The sequence below is a fragment of the Pteropus medius genome, unplaced genomic scaffold, assembly GCF_902729225.1.
Source record: "Pteropus medius unplaced genomic scaffold, Ma_sr-lr_union100, whole genome shotgun sequence".
Classification (NCBI taxonomy): domain Eukaryota; kingdom Metazoa; phylum Chordata; class Mammalia; order Chiroptera; family Pteropodidae; genus Pteropus; species Pteropus medius.
The window spans coordinates 2,578,074-2,588,239 of record NW_024344253.1 but is presented as its reverse complement, the minus strand read 5'-3'; the positions used below and the strand labels follow the sequence as shown (position 1 = coordinate 2,588,239).

The 10,166-nt window shown below is 32.7% G+C and overlaps 1 pseudogene; it reads left to right on the top strand.

Annotated features, from left to right (window-relative positions):
- Positions 1-3,173: 3,173 nt before the first annotated feature.
- On the top strand, positions 3,174-3,292 carry LOC120608031 (uncharacterized; annotated as a pseudogene).
- The last annotated feature ends 6,874 nt before the right edge of the window (positions 3,293-10,166 follow it).

The window sequence follows — 10,166 nt, the reverse complement described above, 5'->3', positions numbered from 1 at the left end:
CCATTTGGCATGTCCACTAAAAATATGCTGCAAAAAAAAAAGTGTATGTGGAGGGAGGCATAAAAGCCTCTTATTTCTGTGCACATGTCTCTTGGCGATGTGACTTTTCTGTGCCCTCCATCAAGAGGTAGAGTCAATTTCTCCTCTCCTTATATTTGGGCTGGCCTTGAGACTCACCTTGACCAATAAAATGTGGTAGATATTACGTTATAAAAGTTCCATGTCCTGTCCTTTAAAGGACTTGTAGCTTCCAATGTCACCCCCTTGGAAACTAAATAATACCATGTAAAGAAGCCTGAGTCAGGCTTCTTGGCAATTAGAGGCTACAAAGAGGGAGGAGAGCCTTGTCAACAGCCAGATGTGAGTGAGGCCATCTTTGATTATCTGACCCACTAAGCCTCTACATTACTGCATTCACATGAGTAACCGCAAGTGAAACTCACAGAAAAGCCACTCTGCTGACTTCAGCTAAAATTACTGATCAAGAGAAACAAGAGCAAATAAAATGATTATTTTAAGCCACTAAAGTTTTTGTTTTTGTTTCCCCCCCAAAAAAACAGTGGCATATTTTATTAATTCTCAATAAAGTTCTTCAGAAAATTGGTAATAAAAGCTTGATATACATTATTAGAAATTGCAACTTTTGGGCCCAACAAAAGTCAGGCTATACCAAAATGAGTTAGCTTCTTTTCTTCTGATTCATCATCCATAACTTGCTCCACATCTTGTATTTATGCTGGAACATGTTTTGAAATTCATTTCTCAGACTAATGACTGAACCAAGATAGCTAGTAAAAAACATTGGCATTTCAGCTGTAAAATACTCTCCTCAAATCCTCTAAAGATCATTTATCCTCATTCTCACAGGGTTAGCCATGTTCTTATTTTTAACAATTCCTTATTGTAATAACTTCATGAGGTTTTTTTTTCATATCCTACTTCTTTTGAAGATATTTCTGGAGAAACAGGATGCAAACAAGTCCAAAACTATTGCACAAATATCTGGCTTCATTAAATTCCAGTCTACATATTCACTTTCATTTATGAAAGTAATGAAATCTATGCAAAAAAAGATACTGTTGACTCCTCTAATCTTAAATGTTTGCTTTACCAGAGGGGGTAAAATGCTGCAGCTGATGTGGAAAAATCCACAGTCTTTGTCTCTAAATTTGTCTTTTTTTTTTTCTAATAAACTTCAAACTGGTAGGATTTGGGGTATTTTATGTTTGAATAAACATATTTCGTATGCAGTTCTAGCTAAATGATGTTGAATCATTTCTTTGGTGAAATAGAATTCAAACTAAACAACCATACATTTTACTTACAACATCATCCTATACGTATATCACTTGGTGACTTAGTGATCAGACAGATAGTTGGAAAAGCAGCCTTTATACATATTCGTGAAGAGGTTGTTTCTTAGTAGTATGCAAATTTATCATTGTGATAGAATCACTAGCATAGCTGCACAGCAGTGGTCACAACTTCCCCAAACCACCATCATATGGGGTGATTTGCTACACAGCAATAGATAACTGATATATCTACCAAGGAGTTAGCACACTGTAGAGAAAAGAATATTGAAAAGAAAAAAGGTAATCTGGATTCAAGTCCTGGTTGCACCATAGATTAGCCATGTGAAACTGGATGAACATCTTAATCTCTCCAGATCACAATTTCTTCTTGTGTAAAGAGATTTCATTGGACAATCTTTTAAGTCACCTTGGCCATAAAGTTTATGCTTCTAAGTTATTATAGCTGACAGCAATTGTGGATCTAAGTTAACTGAAGCTTTGGTTTCAAAATACTGCTCATAACTGTCTAGAAAGCCTAGATTCTCACCTGTTAAAGGAAGATGACATCTAATATCTCTCTGAGAACAATGATCTGCAAAAAGTCTAAGGGAAGCTGGTATTTTCAGAGATAGTTTCCTTTCACAAGCTGAATAAATACAATATGATAAGGTGAATAATATTGGCCTGTATATACAAACCTAACACTAAAGATGAACTTATGCAACTTTTTACTGTTCCCTACTTCAGAGAAAAATTATTTCTAAAAATCCTTAGCCATGGCAATAAACCCTAATAAGAGGATTCTGCAGAAACACAGAAATATTTGACTGAAAATGCTGTACCAAGCTTTCAGAGTTCTCATTTTCTAATGTTCTCATATAATTTCAGGTGGCAAAAACTAAAAATGATACACTGTATATTACACAAAATTCAACCACAGACATCATTGAATCTATTTATTTTATAGCTAGCTAAACATTAATCAAAGGTTTTGAATGTAAACATTTCTTAAATAGAAGACAAAACATTTGTAATCAGTCTCAGGAGAGGCTTATGACATCAGTGAAAGTGCCTTTTATCTGGAGTCAGATGTTTACAATTGAGTCTGTAATCTGTCTTTTAGCTGTGTGACCCTAAGCAAACTATTAACCTCTCTGCTCTATAAAAAAGTGATAGATACCTGAACCTGACTATTTCACAAGGATATTGTGAGAACTGAAGCAGAGCAGGCAATGGAAATGTTTTTACAACTGCTCTACTACCAATATCCAGAAAAGGAAAAGTGAAGGGCCCACACAATTCTTAAACTAGTGCAATATGTCTGAAAGTCCGCAAATATATCCATAATGCTGTAAGATTCTGGATGGAAATGATTAACACTAGAAGTAGACTTCGTGTTTTCTTTTTCTTTAGTTTCTTTAGTCACAAATTTATTTTTTCCCCATCTTCATTTTTCTGCCTTTTTATTTTTTGTACCACGTAGCCTTCTCACTCATGTGCTCTGAAACTTAACCAACAAACATTTACTGAGCACCTAGTGAACATGGAGGGCAGAGATGGTCAAGATCTGGTGCCTGGTCAAAGGAGCATTTTCAAATGCAATGTCATACAAACATCAAGTCATTTCAAGGAACTGAAAAATAATAATAATGAGAACATGGTCAAAATGCTAAGAGAGTAGAGAGGAAGAACTATCTTATCCAAAGAGCAGAGTTAGAGACACAGGAACAACCTCTCAAAGGAAGCAACACCTATTGAGCTGCACCTTGAAATACGAGAAGAATTTTTCTAGGCAGACAAGGGACACTTTAAGCAATTCATAAGATCACAGCATATACTAAGAACTGCAATTAATAATGATAAAAATAATTATTTTGAGTCTATGGCCATGCTACCCTGAACAAGCCCAATCTCATCTGATCTCAGAAGCTAAGCAGGGTCGGGCCTGGTTAGTACTTGGATGGGAGACCACCTATGAAGACCAGGAGCTATAAGCATAAAAAAATAAATAAGGGCTTGTAAACTGACAAGGTCTTTGCAATCTGTGAGGTCAACCAAGGGTTGCCTTGCCTAAAAAAATAAAACAATAATAATAATAATAATAATAATAATTTTGAGAGCTAACATCTATCAAGCACTTGGAAAAAGTATATACTCCAGGTTTTTTTAAAAAAAGAGAAGATAGTTTTTTTATACTATTTGGAATATTTCACATGCCAAACATTCAATTCCTGATTTTTTTATTTCCATAATCTTTTGGCAAATTATTGCCTCTAATTTGTGCCTCAGTATCATGATGCCCTCCAATGAAAATTTACCTCAAGGCTATGCATTTACTCTTTAGTTCAATGCAAAAGAAAGAATAATTAATAATTAATTATTAACAAATAGAAATTATAATAATTTAATAGTATATTTTAAGAGTCATCTTTCTGTTTATAAGATGTTTATTCTTTAAAAAAAAATGCAAATAAAACACTAGCTATTGAAACCACTATCAATTAAACTTGTTCTTTCTCTGACATCAGTGAAAGGATATTATTTATCATACTAAGTATACGTTATAATCTTCTGTTGATAGTAAAAGATCAAAGATTACCTTGCATCAAACAGAATTATGATGCCATAACATTTTATCTTGTTACAGATGATATCAATCACTAGGTGACAGTGAGCTGCAGAGCAGATTTTTCAGTCAATATGCCTGACATGTTCAAACATCTAAAATACAGCAACAAAATTCTATGTGCTTTGGTTGTGAAAGTGAAAAATGTAGCATAAACAAATAAGTGGTTGATTGTTAATATCATACATATGGCTAAATAGCACTTGGTTTCTGAGCACCTAGCTTGTATTTTTACTTAGAACTTCATCAACAGAGACAAAAGTCAGTGTCAATAAAAGAGAAACTGGGACATTGTTTTAAATGGAGATGTAACAGCGGTTAGAGAGGCAACATTTTGGATCACAAGACTAGGGCAAAGATCCCCTCCCGGTGCCACTCTCTGGAGACACATATATTCCCTCTCTTTCATCACAGAGCTATACAAGGTCCTGACAGAAATCACAAATCTCCCAAGCAAATCCTCTCTTAGGAAGGGTCACAGCCTCTTTCCTATGTCTATTTTGAGTTATATCATGTGCTCTTGCTCAATGAGTAATCTGGGCCCCCTTCTCATAGTTTTGTAATTGCAGAGGACTTTTCCTCCATTCTCATTATGTTGGTAGCTTTGCTTTTTAGAGAAAGACAGATCAGGGTCCTTGAGTTTTTGCAATGTTCATAGTGTGCACTTAATGTTATCAAATACTTAAGCTATAGAAAGGAAAACATTGTAGTTATAAAATCTATGTTCATCTTCATATATAAATTTTATACCATGATTCATGTCAAAAACTCAGGACAATATATATATTCATTCCTTTACCACACCTACTTTTTTCTTAATATTTCTTTAAATGAAATGACAGAATAATAAGAGCTTTATTAGAAATCCAAAACTCCAACCTTTCTAAGGACTGACTAGGTAGTAAAGTATTTGGCATTTGGAAATTGTTATATTATTTACATTAAAAACCACAGTTGCCTACCCTGTGAATCATAAAATCATTTTCCTGAAAATTGTCTTTTCTTTTTTCCTATGTTAAGACTGTCATATACGATATCAGAGAGAACACAGCAAAACCTTCCTGAACTTGCAAAATTATTGGATGGGGACATTCATTTTTATGTAAACTATATGCATATTCATATAAAACAGTCTGAAAAAAAAGTATCAGATATAATTAGCATGTTTATGAATCTATTTGCTCTGCTATTAAGTAACAAATTTGTAGTAACCATGGCAACTGCAACATCACAGGCACAAGTTCTATTTTTGTAATATGACTACCTTTCTTAAAGCAACATTCATGCTCAGAGTCTACATTTTTAAAATATTAAAAAGAAGAGTTTTTAAAACCATTTCATTTTTCATTATAATAAGAACACATTTTATATTTTGAGTTTATTTAAAATTAAAAGCTATTTCTTTTTTATTGTATGTTGTGTCTGTATGTGTATATTTGCCAAAAATAATATTTAAGTACAAAAGCAAAAAACATGGAAGATTTTTAGGTGTATATTAACACATGTAATTATACAATTGTTACCTTTTTAAATTCCATTTCACTTGATATGGTAAAAGCATATTAGTTTTCCAAATTTTTTAAAAAATGAAAGTTATACAGGGATTTTCCCAATTTGATTTTTATATAAATTTTCTTCTTTAATCTTAAATATTACACTTTATCAAAATCTATGTAGTAACATGTTTTTACATAGTCAGTTTGGGGAGTTGTTTTGGTTAATGCTTTTGTTAAAAGAAATTAATTGAACTACTACTTCTTTCATTATATAATTAAGCGCTGTTACTTCTAGACAAGACACCTTAGACATTTTATGAAACCTTTCCAAACCTTACTTTACTTCCTTGTTAAACAGAGATAATAATAATACCAATATTAAAGAACTGTTGAGAAGGTAAAATCTGAAAATGCCAGTATGATGAATGTACTTTCCTATTCTTTTAAAACTACAACTCTATAGTCAGCTGTATTTTGTTACAAAAATCAAATCTAATCCTGAAATGAACAGTTTCAAATAATACAAACCCTACAAATATCTGATTTTTGTATTTTCTCAAAGAGTGGCAGAGGTAAAATGGGTGTCTGGAGAATTGGGTTGATGAGATTAGGTGAAGGGATCATGTAAAAACAACTATTTTCTTTAAAAAAAAAAATTCTGGCCTGGGTTAGAGCCTCAAATCAACCTCTAAGACTCATTTCCCTCATATATGGGAGGAATAATATCATTTCCTTAAATTTTTACATGCATAAGTATTAAATAAAGTAGTCATCATAATCTATGAAATAATATTTTTCAATAAAAAGTTTACTTAATCCCCACCCTTCCTTTTAAAATTGTATAAACTTGGGCAAGTAAAGAGAAAGCTAAAGAGAAACTGAGAGGTTCAGATAAATTTGGCTTTTTTAGCTATTTGCCCTAAAAAGTGACAAAAAATGGAAGGGAATTTCTCTGGACCGACTGGTGGAGCTAGGATTTGAGAAGAGTGGCTACATTCTGAGCCGAAAAGGTAAAGCTGTAGTCCAGATGGAGAAGCCTTGCTCATCCTGACACAGAGGAATGGGTTCAGTATCAACTAGAAGATAGACAGTGAGAGCAAATTGCAAAGACAGGCCAGTGATATGAAACACAGGCTGGCAAGAGAAAGAACCCAGGAAAGATGGAGGGCATCTGTAAATCTGTGACTGTCCTCATCTACTAATATGTTCAATTCTACACTACCCATTCAATTAAAAAAAATTCAGCCCCATTCCAGCACTTCTGTTCTCTCTTATTCTCCTCTGTTTTTTTTCACAGTGTTTATAATACTAGAACATGCCATTAATTTACTTTTTTATCATATTTTGTCTCATCCCACCAGGATGTAAATTCTAGAGACTTATATCTCTTTCTTCACTACTCTGTCCTCAGTACCTGTAAGACATCCAGAAAATATTTGTTGAATGAGTGAAAGACTTAGCTTGATACTTGGTACACTGTAAGCACACAATAAAGATTATCATTTTATTTTTTTTTTCAAACTGTTTTAAAATTAGGGTCTTTCTGAAGCTACTGATACTGGGAATAATGAAGATCTGCTTATCTTCTTTAGAAAAAAATTAATTTTCATTATATAAATCACTAAAAAAGATTTAAGCATAAATACTGACCTAATCTTCCAAAAGACTATAGTCTATCTCAAGACTGGCCACAAATTAATCCATTAGATTTGGTCAACCAACTTAGTTGTTAAATTAAACAATTATACCCAGTTATCTAAATCTGATGATAATTAGCTAAGTCTAATATTTACCTACTTTTGTGGATTCCATACACATTTTTCTCTAAGTCTTGCTCTTTATTCATAAAAATAAATAATTTGAAGAGTCTATTCGTTCTACTGTATAATAACCACAAAGCTGAGTCACTTACTCTTGAGTAGGTACACATTTTAACTGATTTGTTATCATTTAGAAATTGAGAGAAAATTAATGATGATGCTAAGTGTGATTAAGCCTAACTTATCTCAGCCAATGCAGTAGACATAAATTCTCTCTAGTCAAAGTCAACATTTGTCAAGCTGACCTACCTTGTCTTATATTCTGTTTATATTTCAGAGGAATAGAAATAGGAGTAATTTGCTGAGCAATGTAGTTAGTGATGTGCTAAACAGGACTTATGATCTTCCTAATGACAGAAGATGCAGGCTGTGAAAACAAGAGGAAAGCAGCATTGCCAATAGGTTATGAAGAACTGGAAAAGCAATCATGTGGAAGGATGCACTCCCAATAGTTGGTGGCACAGTCTAGATCAGATTGTAAGGTCAGTGAAATGGGAGGGCCATAACCCAGCTGGCTGTTTTTAGTAGACTCCTTATAGGAAATTTAGAAAGAAAATTTCTACCCTAGTTTTATAAATTAAAGAGAATGAGGAGGATCTAGATGCTTACAGAACTAGTCTTATTTCAGTTGCTTCAACAGAGTCATGTATTGGCTAGAAACCATGTATCACGATGGCTGAAATGGGTTCTGTTTAGTTACGCTGTATAATCAACCACTCTAATGAAAATATTTCACACGCATGTCTTCACTTAACATCTATTTATTTTTTCTAGAGAAAATCAATTAGAAATTAGAAAATAACAGAATACACCGAAAAGAATTACCAGTTTCAAAAATAATACTAACCAATGAATAATCCAAATGCAAAGGACCTTACAGACAGGTAGAAAAATAGGCTTTAATTCCTTCTCCTGCTGTGGTGAAGGCTGTTCTCCAAAACTTCTACCTCAGTAACAGAATGGAAGCTAGGCTAAGCTACACTAAGCTACACTCTATTCCCTATCCTCCCTTCTCTCTTGCCTTTAGGTGTGGCTTGTGACTTTTTTCTCCAAAAGAAATAGTCATAATACTTCCAAGCCTGGTCCATAAAGCTCCAAAAACACCCCTCCAGGTTCTTCCCTCCATTGCATGGTAGAAATGACAATAATCTCAGATATAATGTATTTAAGATGGTATCATTGCTATCAACATTCAACAATTCATTCAACAATTTATGTTGAATGCTTCATATGTGCTAGGTACTATAGGGTTCTATCGATCTTTAAAACTGAATTTATTGATTAATCAAAATGATTAAAAAATTATTTCAATAAATTAAACCATGTCAAACAACATTTATATAAAACTACTGAACCAGAAAAATAAAAAAGTGAATCAAAATATTTCAGCTTATATTTTCCTTAATGAAACTACAATAAAGCAGAAAGAAATTGAATGAAATATCTTAAATGAAAATATGAAGATTTTTAAATAACTTAAATCATAATTCTTAAACTTCGAAACAGAAATGGAAAAAAAGTTATAAAGATGTGAGGTGAGAATTTATAAACTCAGGGAGAAATGTTACTTTTTAAAAGAGGGAAATCATCTTAGACATAAAGACTAAATTACAAGATTCTCAATGAAAATAAAATAAGGTCAGTGTTACCTGAATTATTCTTTTGAATTCTCTGTAGACTTGTTTTTAATAAAAAAAAGAAAAATCATCACTAATAAGAAAAATCAAAAAAGATAATGAACAATTTTTATATAATTTTCAAATTTCCTATATAATGTCATTATATTAATGGTTATATAATATTCTTGGTTAGGTTCAGTATATCTTTTTTTAAAAAAAAACAATAACCCTTATTTGGAATTTACGGCTTTTCTTTTTCAATTGCTGAAAATCTTCAAGTTTTGAACACAGATTATTTTTTTTGATAAACCAAATGAACCCCAAAACTAAAGGCTGGCAAGAAGTAATGAGACTGACTTTTAAAACAATTCCAGAGGAGATACTTCTAAAAAATGTTTTAATGATATCAACATGAACAGAGTAAATATAACCATCTTGAAATATAAAATTATATTTGCTGTGTCAATTTCATTGTTTCTTTTGAAATTGTTTAAAGTAAGAAAAAGGACAAAAAGGTTAGAAAAAAAACAAAAGAAAACTTAATAGTCACACTCAAAGAAACAAAAAATGGTAGCACTATGGATGTATCTCAAAAGATAAGATTTCCTCTCAGTTTTTTTTTTTTTTTTTAGTAGTTCAATATGGTTAGTTGATTGATTAACCCAACGTTTAAGTCTGCCATGGAAAGCAATGATTAAAATATATATAATCCCTTCTTCACATAGCTTACATATTTTAGGGGAGAAGTATGTACCTACTGGCTATAATATAGGTGACACAGGCAGATACCTAACGTCTATGACATAGGTAATACAGACATGTACACAATAGTCATAAAATAGGTAACATGTGGTATATGCCGTAACAGCAGCAGAGAAAGTGCAGTGCAATATAATAAAGAAGAGAGAGTGATTGCATCAAACTTTTCAGAGGATGCTCAAGAACAGTGACAGAGATAGTTTCATTGATGAGGTAAGGCTGGAGACACACTTGAATTGAGAGAAGGGCTTTCCCAGAGTATTATGGGAAAAAGTCTTAGTCAGAAAAAAAAAATAAGACTTCGGAGAATTCTTGGGTGAACACAGGACACAATGTATGTCAGCGAATATTCAGTAGTTCATTGAAAAAATATTTTCATTGAAAAAATATTTACAGAGTCTTAACTGACGTGGTCAGGATTTTGAAATTTGTCCTTAGAAAATAAGGAGTGTTGAAGGCTTTGAAGCAGCAAGTAATGGTAATGCGATGGCCATGCAGATGGTTACACGGCAGATGAGGACCTGGTCTCAGATCAACATCAGATATACCCT